This window comes from Desmodus rotundus, chromosome 1 (genome assembly GCF_022682495.2).
Source record: "Desmodus rotundus isolate HL8 chromosome 1, HLdesRot8A.1, whole genome shotgun sequence".
Lineage (NCBI taxonomy): Eukaryota > Metazoa > Chordata > Mammalia > Chiroptera > Phyllostomidae > Desmodus > Desmodus rotundus.
In genome coordinates this window covers 75,478,808-75,493,889 of record NC_071387.1, presented here as the reverse complement: position 1 = coordinate 75,493,889, position 15,082 = coordinate 75,478,808, and positions in this window count along the sequence as shown.

Genomic DNA, 15,082 nt, shown 5'->3' with positions numbered 1-15,082 from the left:
TGTGTAATTGTGAGCACTCATTCAATACAGATTTATTAAGAGCTATTATATGCTTGGTATAGTCCTAACTAATGGGCATATAAAAACAAAACAAATGTTACTCTGAAAGAACCTGCAGTCTAGAGCAGCAGGGAAGACAAATATAAAGAAATCCATGGACTAACATGCAACAGCAACGGTAATGATACACACATTGGGTTCAGTAGATCTGCAAAAGAGTATTTACAAAAGATAGTTAATGTTCTTATTGTACAACTTTACATCAAAGTTTGGCAAGGAGGTGGGGTTGGAATCACGTTTGGATTGTATTATCAGGAGTCAGTCCAGAGCAGGCAGAGAGGAGGATTTGCCTGGATTTATGTGAGGACTGTCCAAGAAATAGGAGGCTGAAGAAGCTTGTATCATATTCCAAAGCACAGGTAAAGTGGAAAAGGAGTACCAAAGTGAAGAGCTGACAACTAAGAAAAAGTAACAACGTTAACAATATGGAACATACCCTCTTCCCATATATATATATGAATATATATATTCATATATATATGTATATATATAATATAAGGTATATATACATATATACCTTGGAATATTACTGATTGGAAGGAAAATAGCAAACATGTGGAAGGTCAACAAACCTGCAGGTATGGAAAATTATTCCCAATATAAAACTCCCAAGAATATGTGTGTTAACAATTTTGTCTCCGAAAGAAAGAGTGAGGGGGGGGGGGAGAGAGAATGAAGGAAGGAAGGAAAGTAGGAAGGAAGGAAATATAATCTTTATATCTTTTAATAAATAGAAACTTCAGACCGTCTTACAGTGAAATGGCATTTTTTTAATGTCAAACTCCTTTTATCCCAATCTGAGGTCATAGCAGGTGTGCTGGGTGAGTGCAAAGAGACTGCACGCGTTTCATTCATTTAGCATTTTTATGTATGAGGCCAATAAATGTGGAGAATTTCACCTTGAAAAGAAAGCTAAACTTGTTTTTTTAAATAACCTATTAAGAAAAATTTGATATAAGTGAGAAATTATTTTTCAAAAGCCTGAAAGCTAAATAAGATAAGTCAAGTGAGAAAAACTGCTTTAATTTAGATTCTCACCTTAGTTTTCAAAAGCGAAATGTGTAATTGATGATTAGTATAGGAAAGGACAAAAAAATCAAGTCAATAACTCACTGTCCAAGGCCCAGACTTGTAAGTAATTGTTTAAATTTTTTCATGTTTTAAAAAATATTTTTGTTAGTTTGGATCAACTATAACACAAAAAGATTATTAACAGTAGTTTTTACTCTTCCATTAAACAAACAGATCAAAGTCAGTTTTAAGGAGTTTAAAGTTGTAGATATTGCCTAGCAAACTTAAATTATTTAAATAGGATCTAATAAAAATAGATTAATTGGATACAGATTAAACAAAGAATAAATATATGTGTGCATGTATGCAATATATCTAAACATATATATTATATGTGTGTATTTTTTTTTTCAAAACAAGGCTGGGTTTACAGTATTGCATGTGTGAACATGAATCAGCTCAGAGCAGTGGACTGATGGTGTGGTCACATAAACTGTGACATTTTAGTGAGAATTTTGAAACAGCTGCACTCATTAAACCTCCATGTTATTAGTGTTTATTGTGACAGTGGTGAGTGGCATTCTTGTTCTTTTACATAGAGACGTAAGCAAGTTATTTAGGAGCCATTTCCCATCATGTAATTTGCTTTTCTTCTCTGTTTTTGTTTTGCACCTTCAGTGGCTCATGTACAGCACTTGAAATGAAATGTTTTAGGATCCATCCACTGTCTGTGGTTAGCATGTTTTGAAAATTATTAGGTTTCAATGAACATCACCCCATGACTTGTCCCTCCCTCCGAAAATCTTAGCCACAAATAAAGCACATTTTCCTTTCTTTAATAACTCAATGCAGATCTTAGATACATAGTTATTTTGTTGTATTTGCACACAATTAGTTTTGCTATTTAAATTTATGCTGTAATTATTATTTTTTTAAATGTCTGCTTTTCTCTGACATCTTCAAATGAGATGTAGAAAGAATCAATCTGTGCTTTTTAATTGTGATAAAAAGCTTTAAATATGGGAAGTAATGGCAAAAGCCACAATTCTGCTTTTATAAAGAAAGTCTTCCTTTAGTCTATGCTAGTACAGTAGAAAATAAGTAACTTGTTTTCTTTTTATTTTACTTTATTTTGGGGGGGTAATAGGAGTCTCTTCTTTAAATTATTTTTTGAGGAATTTTACCTCTAGTGTTAATTTCTGGTTCTTAAAATACTCTCAGATACTCAAATAAAATATATTTCCAGCATCAACATAGACATAAATTAAGCATTTTAAAATTGGAATTACTTGACATGAAAGAAATGTGAAGGCTGAGAACCTTGCAGAAAGAAAATAAATAAAAAATAAACAAAGGAGATAGTCCATCAAATTTACTTTGCCTCATTTATATTTAAAATTATACATTAAGACCCTTTTTCTTATACTTAGTATATGTTCTGTAATTAAATTTGGAACTCAGCATGGAATGAAGAGTTCTATCATCTTAATTTCCATTCTCAAAGAAAAAAACAACTGTAACATTTTTTTCCAATAATGAGACTTAGATTTCATTTATGTGAGTATAATCCAGTCATTTGATTTTAATTAGCATTCTTTATGGTAAATTAGCATTTGTGGTTGAAGCTATGCAAACATAACATGAGCTGTCATTTTAATTCCTGCCCTATGTTTATGTCAATTTTATTCCAAATTAATTTGGACAGATAAAGGTTTATCATGTTCCTTAAGAAATACACAGCATTAGGTTTTATGTTATTTAAGAGAACTGTGCTCCTGGGCCGACCAGCTTTGACTACTCAATGTTCTCTTCTTCATATTTGATTTTGAAAACTTTCTTTAGGACTCTTAGCACCTTTTTCTTTAATTTTTGTCTGCAGGAGATAGTGTATATATATTGGCTTTTTTATGTATAACCATACCTTGTTTCCTACTAGAGTAATTGTAACTGGCCAGTGATTGAAGGTGGGTAGTCAGGGAAACAAGTTCTATGCTGTCAGCCCACAGTGAGCCCAGGCGTGTTCATAGGGGGAGGTGAAGGAGCAGGAATTACTGCCGGAGAAGGCTGTACCATCTACTCTGTATTCAGGGACCTCAAGATCTCAAAGCAGGCTTGGCATATCTGTGGAGCTGACAGTGTGGGACATCTATAAAAATATTTCCAGGTCTCCTGGATTAGAAATTACTCCTTGGTCCTGAATGAAGTCATTTTTACCTCAATATAATTGCCCCAAAAGAAAATATGAATGTGGGGAGACTGTCTTAAAGCTTCCTTTGTTTCAAGGATTCTAATTTTCTAAACAGATCTTATTAAACTCTGTAATTTTCTAGGTTACTCCATTGTTTTGTTTCATTTAGACCTTTCTTTCAAAACCAATCATTTAAAATGTTTTCTCTCCTATGATAACTATCCTAGCTGATGCCTAGTTGCATCATTTTCTTATTAGGTATTTTATGTTGATATTTCAATGCCAAGAGTAGGGGATGGTAGAAAAAAATGAGAAGAAATATTTGTTTGGTGAGTTTTTAGATGCCTTTCATATTCTGTCATATTTAGTGTGCTCCTTATTTATTTCTAGAGGATGTGCCAAATGCACATTTTCACCAATAAGGGATGCATGCTATGAGAAAATAAACCATTTTTTGTCTCCATTATTAATTGATCCCTTCTCCATTGTCTTCATCCTGAATTAAAATTTTACTGCTGCCAGCCTACCTTTTAACAGGTAGAGGGCTCCCTCCTGTGGGCAAGTAGCTGAAACAGTATCCATGGCAACAGATAACTCCAAATCCTGCCATCAAACACTGCTTGAGAATCCTCAGAATTTTATTAGAAGAAGAAAATAAAAGAGAATCTGAGAAATAGTAAAATGAAACAATGGTGATAAAGACTTTAAAAAAACTCAACAGAATAATTGATAGAAGGAAAAAGGAAACAAATAGGACCAGATAACATGTGTAGCAATTAGATAATGGGATTGGAATGGAAGGAGAGGAGAAAGGAAGAGAGTGGTGACATGTTAGCATAAGTATGTCATAAAATCTATAACTGTGAGACACTCAGTCATCCAAACACATAATAACACATTTTTAGTAATATGAAAAAAGTGATTGTTAGGTCAATGAATACATTAAACCTTTAAATTATTACTAAGATTTGTATACAGCTCTCTAGGTTATGGACCATGGTCTCAGGTTAATCCATCATATTTTCTCACTTAAATTCAGAACGTATCCTTATAATTTTTTTCATTGGTGTTGTAGTCATTGTACTCATTTACCTAATAGAACTAAGGCACTGAAAATAGTAGCAGTTTCTATTCTAGAATGTCATAACATGTGATGATTATTACGACCCTACTATATGTCAGTCTTTATGCTCCAAAAATTACTAGCTTATTTAAATCCTTATAACAAGCTAACAAAATATAGCATGGGGAAATAGTCACAATACAGAAGCATGTTTGGCATGTTTGATTGACATCCAACACGGATGTCTGTGGCTAGGGGTGAAGATCGGATGTGTAACAAGGAAATGAAGTCAGAAAAATAACAAAGGTGTAAAACAAGTAGGGTCTTATAGGCCACTATATGGTCTTCACTTCACAATGAAGAATTGTGACATGATATGATGTACATTTAAAAAAGACTTTCTCTGCTACATGGAAAATAAATTATAGGTGCCAAGAATAGAAACAAGGGTATCATTTAGAAGAATAATGAAAAATCCCAATGAATGCTGATGGTACCTTGGACCTGAGTGACTATTGTGTAGGTGGTGAGATGTGATTGTTTTTAGATGTATGTTGAAGACCATACAAGAGGATTTGTTCATGGATTAGATGTGGAGTAAGAAAAAAGATAATTATTCAGAATTATGGGCTTGAAGCCCTAAAAAAAAATGTGGTTGCTATTTACTGAGATGAGGAAGATGAGGTGAAAAATATGTTTTATGGAATCAATAGTTCATATTTTGATGTTAATTAGTTATTTATTAGACATATGTCTTGGTATGGCACTCCCAGGAATCAGAGCCTAAAACATAAGTTTATGTGTTAATATTCTGTTAGAAAGTCCAGTGATTGAGAAATAAATGTAAGGGACAAATGGGGTAAGTTAGGAAAGGAGCAAGAACAAGGATCCGGGGTATAACTGTGTTGGCCGCGTGGATCAAGTACAACAGATGGCTCAATGTCACAGGACTTCCAACAGGTCATATAAAATAGAGCTGCATAACGGGACATCCAAGAGGAAGAAAGGAAAATAATACATCCACCAATATCCCACCCCCCCATCACAGACTCACCTTGAGGACAATAGCAACACACCCAGATTTTGTGTTTATGTGAAGGAAGACCATGCTGGTCTTGGCCTCAGTGACACTATGGAGGTCCTGGAGTGGGAAACCAGGCACATCTCAAAGGACTTGTGTCAAGCACTATCTAGGTGTTCCCAGTGCAGTCTTTTGCTTCAGTCATTGGCTGAATTAAGATCAAACTAACTTGGTAACCAAGGTGAAAGTGGCCAATTCCCTGGAGGCAATTAAGGATCATATGATATGAAATGAAATGAGATACTAGTAGAATCTATGTCAGATTCAAGTGTAGATAACAAATAGGCAACTAGATATGTGAACCTGATCTACATGGGTAAATCCACAACAGGGCCCATAACCAAAAGAGCTAATAGATGTGACTAAGTAAACACCAATCATTTCTCTATGGTTAATTCAAAGTCAGAAAACAAACAAACAAAAAAGAATGAAAAAAATATTTGCAACTATAACAAAAAGTTTTTGTTGAATTTTTTTGAGGCTAGAGTACTTAATAAAATTATCTAGGTTTCAGATGTACAATTCTACAATGTATTGTCTATATACGGTACTGTGTGTTTGCCTCCTCAAGTCAAGTCACTATCCATCACCATTTATGCCCTTTTTACCTTCTTCTACCTTCTTCCAACCCTGTTCCCTCTGGCAATATAGCACAAAGTTTTAATAGACTTCATCTATGAAGAGGTCATATGAAATAATTAAAAGTAATAAAAAAAATTAAAAACAACCTCCAACAGGAAAAAAAAGGAAAATGAAAAAGAAATACAAATTGAAAATTAACATACAAAAAAGATCTTTAAGACCATCCCAGTGGGTGTGTGGTGTCATTAGTCTCCAAATTAGAACCAACATCATAAATTACTTCAAAGTTAGAATTTAGCTAAAGAAAACTAGGTGCTCTCATATTTTATATAGTCATAGAATATCACATAAAAAGACAATGAATTATGATAAACTATGAGGCATGTAGGAAGTTATTTTCATAAAAAATCAAATATATAAAACCATCATAGCTCTTTCTGTCATATATTTTTAAAATAATTGCATTAATAGTTTAATAGGTTTTTGTAGATTTTTTGCTGTTGTTTTTGGTGACTAAATTCTCAAAAAGTTGACTGAATTATCTTTTAATTGTGATCTCCAGAGATCTGGGTTTGAAAGACTCTCCTGGATAATAGCATTTTACCTTGCCATTTCATTTTTCTCTTTGTTTCACACTAAAATTTAGGTAACTCAGTCAAAACTACATTTTAAAATTGTAAACAAGGTAAAACTCAGCTCAGTTCAGTTCAATGTTTATTGAACATATAATATGGTTTTGCTTTAAAATATTTTAGAAAGCATGGCTGCCAAGAACTCTACTAACTTTGGACTTTGCTCCTAGCCAGGAGACCATCTAGTAAACTACTCTCTCTGTACTTTGGTTTCCAAATCTACAAACTTTCAATAATAATACCACCTATCTCAAGAACTGGCACAAAGTAAATACTATGAAAGGTTACATTTTTTAATTTCTAGAACATTTAATGATAACATACAAGTAATACTAGAAGGTTAGCACATAAAAGATTCTCATCCAGCGATGAATAACGTAACTTGCTTTTCTGATTTGGGAATGAACCCTCTATTGACTGCATTACAACCTTTTGTTGGAACAACTTATAGGGCTACCTTGAGTTTCTGTACCAGATATTGAGTGGATGTGAATGATATCATACAGTATCTCAGTTAAAACCCCTATTAACACTTAAACAGCTGTTTTTGGTAAAGTAAACTAGCTCCTTTCCTTCTCCTTTCCAGATGTATCCTTCCTATACTGGAAAGTTGAATAGTATCTCATATTTCCTAAATTTTTCCACCAGTTTCAAACAGAGCAGTCATTGCTCACTCATTTTGTTTATGCAGTAGGAGCACAGGACACAACTGAGCCACTGAGGCTGCAGAGCTGTGTACCCATCATCAGTACAGACTTATACAGACTTATTCCTGCATGCTGTATTGTCAGAACAAATTCACTATATGAGGTGATTCATATTTCATTCTTTTGTTGTTGTTCTGCTGCTTTGGATGTCTTCAGGAGAAAGTAATCAGCCCAGAATAACAGAGCATCAATGTTTCAAAAATATGACAGGGTTATATTGAGTTTGTCATGGTATGTGGTTGAGATATTCTTTCCTTTCTCCTTAGTCCATGCATGTGTGGAACCCATTAAATAGAAATAATAATTTCAAAAGCAGAGGAAGGAGATTCTTCCCTTATTGTGACATGCCAATGTGAGGACAGGGAAACTGAAAATTAAATGAAGATACAGGAACATGTAAGAAATGTTGTACATAGCAATTTATGTGACCTTTATATGAGGAAAATAACAGTATATTCAGATGCTCAATATAGGACACTGAAAATTACTTTGGGCTTTGAACAACATAGCTTACTTTGGATTAACGAGAAATGTCACAGCACCAACTTGGGAGATTCTTTTATTATTAGGAAGAAAAAAAGGCACAGAAATGCATGCTTGCAGGAAATTTAAAGATTAATGTAGGCAAAATGAGAAGAGAGGGAGAGAGGAGAGATGACACTCCACTCAGGAGGACATTGAGGAGATCCTCCCTCTCCTGACTTTCTGAACTAGTTGGGAAGGATGTCAAAGAAGATGTTCTTATAACTCCATAAGTAGGACCAGCAAAGTATAATTTCTTAATTATTAGTTTGTCTCTACTGACATTGAAGTTTGGGGTGCCCCATTAAATGTGAATTCCTTTGTTAAAAATCTTGAATTCTCTCACCTTTAAGCAGTTTCCCTTTTTACTTTTATTCTTAAATATCACCGTAGCTTTCTTTCTGAACTATTACACATGGAAATAAGAAAAAGCTTGAGGACGGGAAAATGAGAGGTCTTTCTCTTGCAACAAGATTCACTCTTTTGGTTGTAAAATTAAGTCACCAGACAGTTTTTTTTTTTTTTCTTTATTGAAAAGAACTCATCCTTTCACAAGGAAATATTTTTAAGTTAAATTTGAAATTTAAAGGATTTGGTACATAAAAAATACCAGTTAATTGGGATTATTCTTTCTTCTTCTAAACTTTACCGTGTAAGTCAGAACAATTACACAATATATGATTAGCAAGGTTTGGGTTCCTGACTGACTGTAATAAGTGAAGCTGCATCTTGACCAGACACTTAGTGTAATACGACATCCAGTACTTTGAACTCATTCATCAAAGACATTTACTCAATGACTTCAGAGCCACTTTATCTAAGAAAAAACTTTCAAAATGTACTGCTGTTTTCTCTTGCATGGTGACAGAAAAATTGTTGTCCAGATCAAGATGGATTTCAAAATATAGTCACTTGCTGAAATATCCATTGCTTAGTATCAGAATGACAAGCTTTTATGAATGGCCACATTTAGTTAGAAAATTATTTAATGCATGCTTCTCTTTCTACCCTAGTCCATAAAAAGTACATCATCTTGGATTTCACAGAACATGCATAAGGTGACTTCAGTGGAGTGATGAATAGGATTTCTTTACATAATACATTGAAAGGAATTTTACATCTTATAGATTTAATAAAGGGAGAGAGTTAGATTTGTGAAATAAAAGTGAGAATATATGGCTATCAGGGTTCTCTAAAGAAACAGAAGGATGTAAGATCAATATAAAAATAAATATTAAGGAGATGTTCAAGAATCTGCTCATGTGATTGTTGAGGCTGGCAAGTCCAAATTCTGGAAGGTGGGCTGGCAGGCTGGGGCCCCAGGAACGAATCAGTGTTGCAGCTGGAATCCAAAGGCAGTCTGCTGGCAGGATGGCCCCTTCTTCTGGGAAGGTCAGTCTTTTTCTTAAGGCCTTCAACTGAATGGATAAGGTCCGCCCACATTATGAATGGTGAGATGTTTCCTTCAAAGTCTTCTGTCTTAAGTGTTAATCTCATTTAAAAAAATATCCTCACAGCAGTGTACAAATGTGTTTGAGCAAATATCTGAATAATGGCATAGCCAAGTTAGCACACATCATTAACCATCACAATGGCCTTTATATTTAACATAAAGACTTATGCTCTATTAATTAAGATTACTTATTAATGGACAGCAAGAAACATACTGACCATATTTTTAAAGGCATTTCTTTCTAGACATTTTATAACACAGTCTTTTATGAAGATAATGATTGAGGATCAATAATTGTGACTCAACCATATTTTTCTTCAGTTTAACTTTGTCACCAGTAAGTCAAAAGTGAATATTTAGCCAGTCATGTTTCCTCAAACTTAACAAAATGTTTCCCATGCACAGGAGCCAAAATATTGCAATTATAGCATCTAATAAAACCATCTTGTAGACTTCGGTACTTTATTTCAGCATTATAAATTTTTTCACATGCACAGTCTCATAGAGATGATGTCCTTATTTCTCAGTCATAGAGATACACAACAGAGGTTGTCACAGAGGATCCTATTAACCACTACTTTGGAAAGATGTTAATACAAGTTAACTGATTAAAAAAAAGGTTCTGAAGTCAAGTAAGTGTGGGCAACATTGATTAAACGCTGTATACTCCTTTACTCCTCTAGACAACGTCGGTGTGCATTGTACATTTTTTAATAAAATGGGGCTGTACTATACTGCCACACCACATTGGCTTTACTACTGAAAATTATTGAGGAATATCTTGGTGAATCAGTGTAGCAGGAATATATTTTGAAATAATTTTATTACTTTTAAATGTATTTTTTTTTTCAAGATTGCCTTGTGTATAGTCAGGTATTTGCATACCCAAATGTATTTCAAGGTCACCTTTTTCTTCAATAAAGTCTGCTTCTGTTTTGATTGAGATTGCATGTAATTAATATTACAAATTTGAGGAAAATTGGCAACTTAACATTATTGAGGTTTTTGTTTTATGAACATGTCTCTTCTGCTATTCAGATATTTTAAAATTTATTTTAACAATATAGTATAGTATTTAAAGGGCAATTTGCACATTTTGTGTTAAATTTATTTATTTTAATAACATTTATTTGTGATAAATGTAACTGGTATTTTAAAATTTCAATCTCCAATTGTTTATTACCAATATATAGAAGTGCACTTGACTTTAGGTATTCACTTTGTATCTTGCCACTTTGCTTAATTCCTTATTAATTCTACTACTAAACACTACTAATTAATATTTCTAGAATTAAATACTTTTTGTAGATACCTTAGGACTTTACAATAAACAGTTGCATTGCTTGTGATTCATCTTCTCATTTTCTACATATTTGGGGTACCTTTGTCCAGCAGAGCTCTCCCGGCCACTGCAGATGAGAATAAGTCTACAAGGACGTGATGTGCTAGGGGAGGAAAGGTTGATAAGGCTCTCAGAGGAGAAAGGCCTCAAGCCTCACTCTCAATGGGCTTTTATTGGGTTTAGTTTGCATAGGAATACAGGGCGTACAGGTAAAGTTCATCAATCATTGTCAGGCAGTAATGATCAAGGAATAGATAACATTCAAAGAACTATAAGGGCTTATTCTGAGTCAGGGTTAGATAGATAGAGTGATGCCAAAGAGCCATAATACTTTGGGAAACAAACTAATTTTATGCTTGAGGGCATAACATTTAAAGTGAGGGCATTCTTAGCAAAGCAGGTTTCACAGGATTTTATGCATTCTTTCTTAGGCTTGATCAACTCCCACTGGGAACTGCCGGATACAGCGCAGGGCTGTACCTCCCTTCCACGTTGTTTCAGGCCTGAATCAGTCAGGGAAAGTAAGGCAGCCAAGAGATTAGGAGACTTTTTTCAGATAGAATGAGGACTCAGGCTATGATAAAGCTGAGGGATGAGGGTCTTTTTTCCCTCCTCCATGATCCCCTAAATCCTTCCCTGATGGCCCCTTCTTGCCTGTGCCTGTCTTAAGCTGTTCTTTCCTTGAGGAATCTTACCCATCATTGACTATCCAGCCATCCTCCAGGGACCAAGCAGGGTGAAGTAAAGGGGGAAGAAGCTGTGCCCCTGCTGGGAGGATAAGTTTTGTCTCCTTAGTGGCTTATGATCCCAAGGTCTCCTAGCCATGGGGCCTTTTCACCTGTTGGTGGGGTTACAGCTCCTAAAACCAGGCATGAAGGTTTCTAACATATATACACACACAACACTCATGCACACACATAGGGAAAGAGGGAGGAAGGGAGGGAGGAAGAGAGAAAGAGAGAGGAATAGATGGATTTCTCTACAGGGTATAGGTGGGCTCTTCTTACTATTAAAGGATATGGAGAGCTCAGGTGCATTTTTCTTGCTTTTCCTGCTGAACCCTTACTTTCTGAGTGAATACTTACTGAAGACCTGTGAGAAAGTGGTGATGGGTGGGTGCAAATTCGTTTTGGGCCTCAGACTTTTCTAGAATCTAAATATTCATGCTACACCATTCTCAACAATAAAACATCATAAAAACATTCAGCTGGTTTCTCCTCCTTTTTCACTGTTTTTTCAAGAACAAAATCAGCAATGGGTCTCTTCTCTACTAGAAGGGAATCATTTTCTTGATTTTAATTCATTTATGTTTGCTTAATTATTAGCACTTTTACTAATTTAAATAAAAGTATAATTTTATGGGCAATTTACCTTGTTCTTCTTGTTAGAGTGGGATAAACATTCTTTTGCAAGTTACTACATTTACACCAGAAGAGCCATTCTTATTTGTATGTGTCTATTTAGTCTGTTGAAGACCCTTAGAGACATGTTATTCTCATTCATTTCTACCAATGGTTTTCTTTATATATTTGATTCAGTAATCTATAATAATAAATTGCATACTTATAACAAAATAAATATTTCAAGGAAAATTGAATGAATGCTTGATATATTGTATTTGTCTTCCTCATTAACTGAAATCCTACAAAATGTATCATTATTGTTGATAAAGGAATAGCATATATCAGTAGAGCACAATGCACACTTTAGAAATAGTGCCATATATCTATCTGAAGTTAACATATAACAAATTTGTTCATTAAATTATTTTAGAAAATATAAAGTGTTTAATTAGTATACTGGCAAAAAAAAAAAAAAAAAAAAAAAAAAAAAAAAAACAACCCTGAAGGATGTAAGGGCAATAGGTAGCATGTTGCAGAAGTTAAGAGAATTTAGTTTCATATGAGCAAATATGGGGCTTATGTGTATAAGAAGAAAGCTAACAAAACAGCATATGCCTGTCAAACCCAGGATTCAAACAGGTTCTGTGGTTTTACACTTGACTTTTTGCCCAATGTCCTCTACTGCTTGACGGAAGTAGTGGAGTCTCATGCTTTTAGAGAGATTTGTACCTGCACAGTGACCAAGTCCATTTGTAAGTCCTGAGGGATGAAGATCAGCACTTGTAATGCTGGTTTTTTATAGTTTCCTGGCAGATGGCTCCTCTCTCCACAGAGATTTAACTATCTCACTCAAAATCAATGTTTTTGTTTGTTTGTTTTTGTTTTGTTTTGTTTCCTGACTGATATCCTGCTTCCACCTGTGAATGAGTATACCAGGCTGGGGATAAAGGAAGGGACTTCACTCACATGGAAATTTCTGCTTGGTGGTAGCTCAGAAAGGAGAGACAGAGAGAAAGAGAAAGAGAGGGAGAGAGAGAGGGAAATGGGAGATGATATTCTTTTCCAGTCAGTAATGTAAAAACAAAAACAAAAACAAAAACATATCCTCCAAAATCTGTTTCTCCATTGGCAGAGCAAAGAAACTCAAAGGAATCTGTCATTATAAGAACTCCCAGGAGAAACTGTCTGGTTTAAAGAGAGACTGAGGCAGAAAGAGGGAGGAAAACTGTGAAATAGATTATAATTCTCACCCTTCTAGGTAAAAGGTACTTTAGAACAAATTATTATCAAATGAAGAGAAGTGACTCTGTAGCATATTAGTCACAAAGAAAGAAATCTCTGATCCAGAAAAGTTTAAAACTGTTTATTCTATGTAAAGCAGTTGTCTACCCATAAAATGAATTCTCTTATACTCTCTGTCCTCAGTGCAGTGTATTTTATGGCACCAAAAACAACTGCTGTCATTATAAGTTTACTACTGACAAGGGACACAGGCAGTTGGAAGGTTTCATTTCTGTAGTCTTTTTTAAAATTTTTTTAAAAATTTTTATTGTTATTCAATTACAGTTGTATGCCTTTTCTCCCCATCCCTCCACCCCACCCCAGCTGAACCTGCCTCCCTCCAAAGACAGGTACGTGATTCCCTCCCCCCAAAAACCTATCATCTTCCAGTAGAGGTAAAGGTAAGAAGGATTTCTTAATTTCATCTCTTCATCATTTTTTGTTTTATTTTATATTTGTTATTGTTCTAACCCACTTGGAGAAGAAAATGAAGGAGATTTCAGAGGGAGCTTAAAAAGCATCCACCTACGAGATTCTGCTTTACAGGACAAGAGAGTGTGACTCAAGGTGCCTTACACGTGTCTGTGATGCTGTGTCCTGGAGATTTAGCTACTCCATGCCACTGTGACTTTAATGCAATGACCTGTCATTTCAACCAACACTAAAAAACTGTGGTAGAAAAGATTGTTTCAATTACAGTAACAAAGGAATTATTAGGATAGCATTTATGCATTCATTGTGTTGATTTTGAACATACTATTTTGGGGGATTTTAGGGCAAACAAAAGGCATTTTCTTTTACATTTAGAAGTTATATTAAAAATGCCCTGGCTGGTGTGGCTCAGTGGATTGATCACCAGTCTGTGAACCAAAGGGTCATTGGCTCAATCCCCAGTCAGAGCACATGCCTGGGTTGCAGGCCAGGTCCCTGGTCAGGGGGGTGGTGCATGAAAGGCACCCACACATTAATGTTTCTCTCCATCTCTTTCTCTCTCCCTTCCCCTCTATCCAAAAATAAGGGAAAAAAATCTTTAAAAAAAGCAATTATATAAAAGATATAACTGGCAATACTGCCACAGTAACACATTGTATGTGGAGGCAAATTTTCTAGCAAAACAAGTCTTTGGTCAGAAGAAAACAATAGTCAAGGCTGGAAATACTGAGTCTATAGTATAGAAATGCAGTGAGTATTTAAGGCAGCCACAATTCAAAAGGTAGCTTCCTGGGTTTTGTTCATAAGCTTGTAACAAATTCAGGGTGAACAGATGGGTCCCCGTCTGCAGAGTGTCTATATCCATGTAGTGATGTTCTACAATGTACTAATATATAAAAACTATAAATAGAGAGCTCAGTAAATTAGTTCCCCCTTTTATGCATTTGAACTAGTTGAAAACCTTAAAAACATCAGCTAATTCGGGGGGGGAACAGTATGTGTTTGTCTTAAAGTCAATTGTCTTTTCTGACAAAAATATTAACATGTTTACCAGGAAAATAAAAGAGAAAGAAAAAGGAGGGGAGGGGAAGCCAGATAGTTCAAAGTAACTGGGGTAAAAAAGTTCAAAGAAGTTTTTTGGGGGTTTTTTAAAAGATTTTTTAAATTCATTTTCAGAGAGAGGGGAGGGGAAGACAAGGAGAGAAGTGTGGTTGCCTCTGGCTCACCCCATCCTGGAACCCAGGCATGTGCCCTGACCGTGAATCGAACCAGAGATCTTTGGTTCCCAGTCCAAGCTCAATCCACTGAGCTACACCAGCCAGGGCAGGGTTTTTTTGGTTTTTTATTGTTCAAATATTGAGTTTATTTAGATGGTAAAATGACTA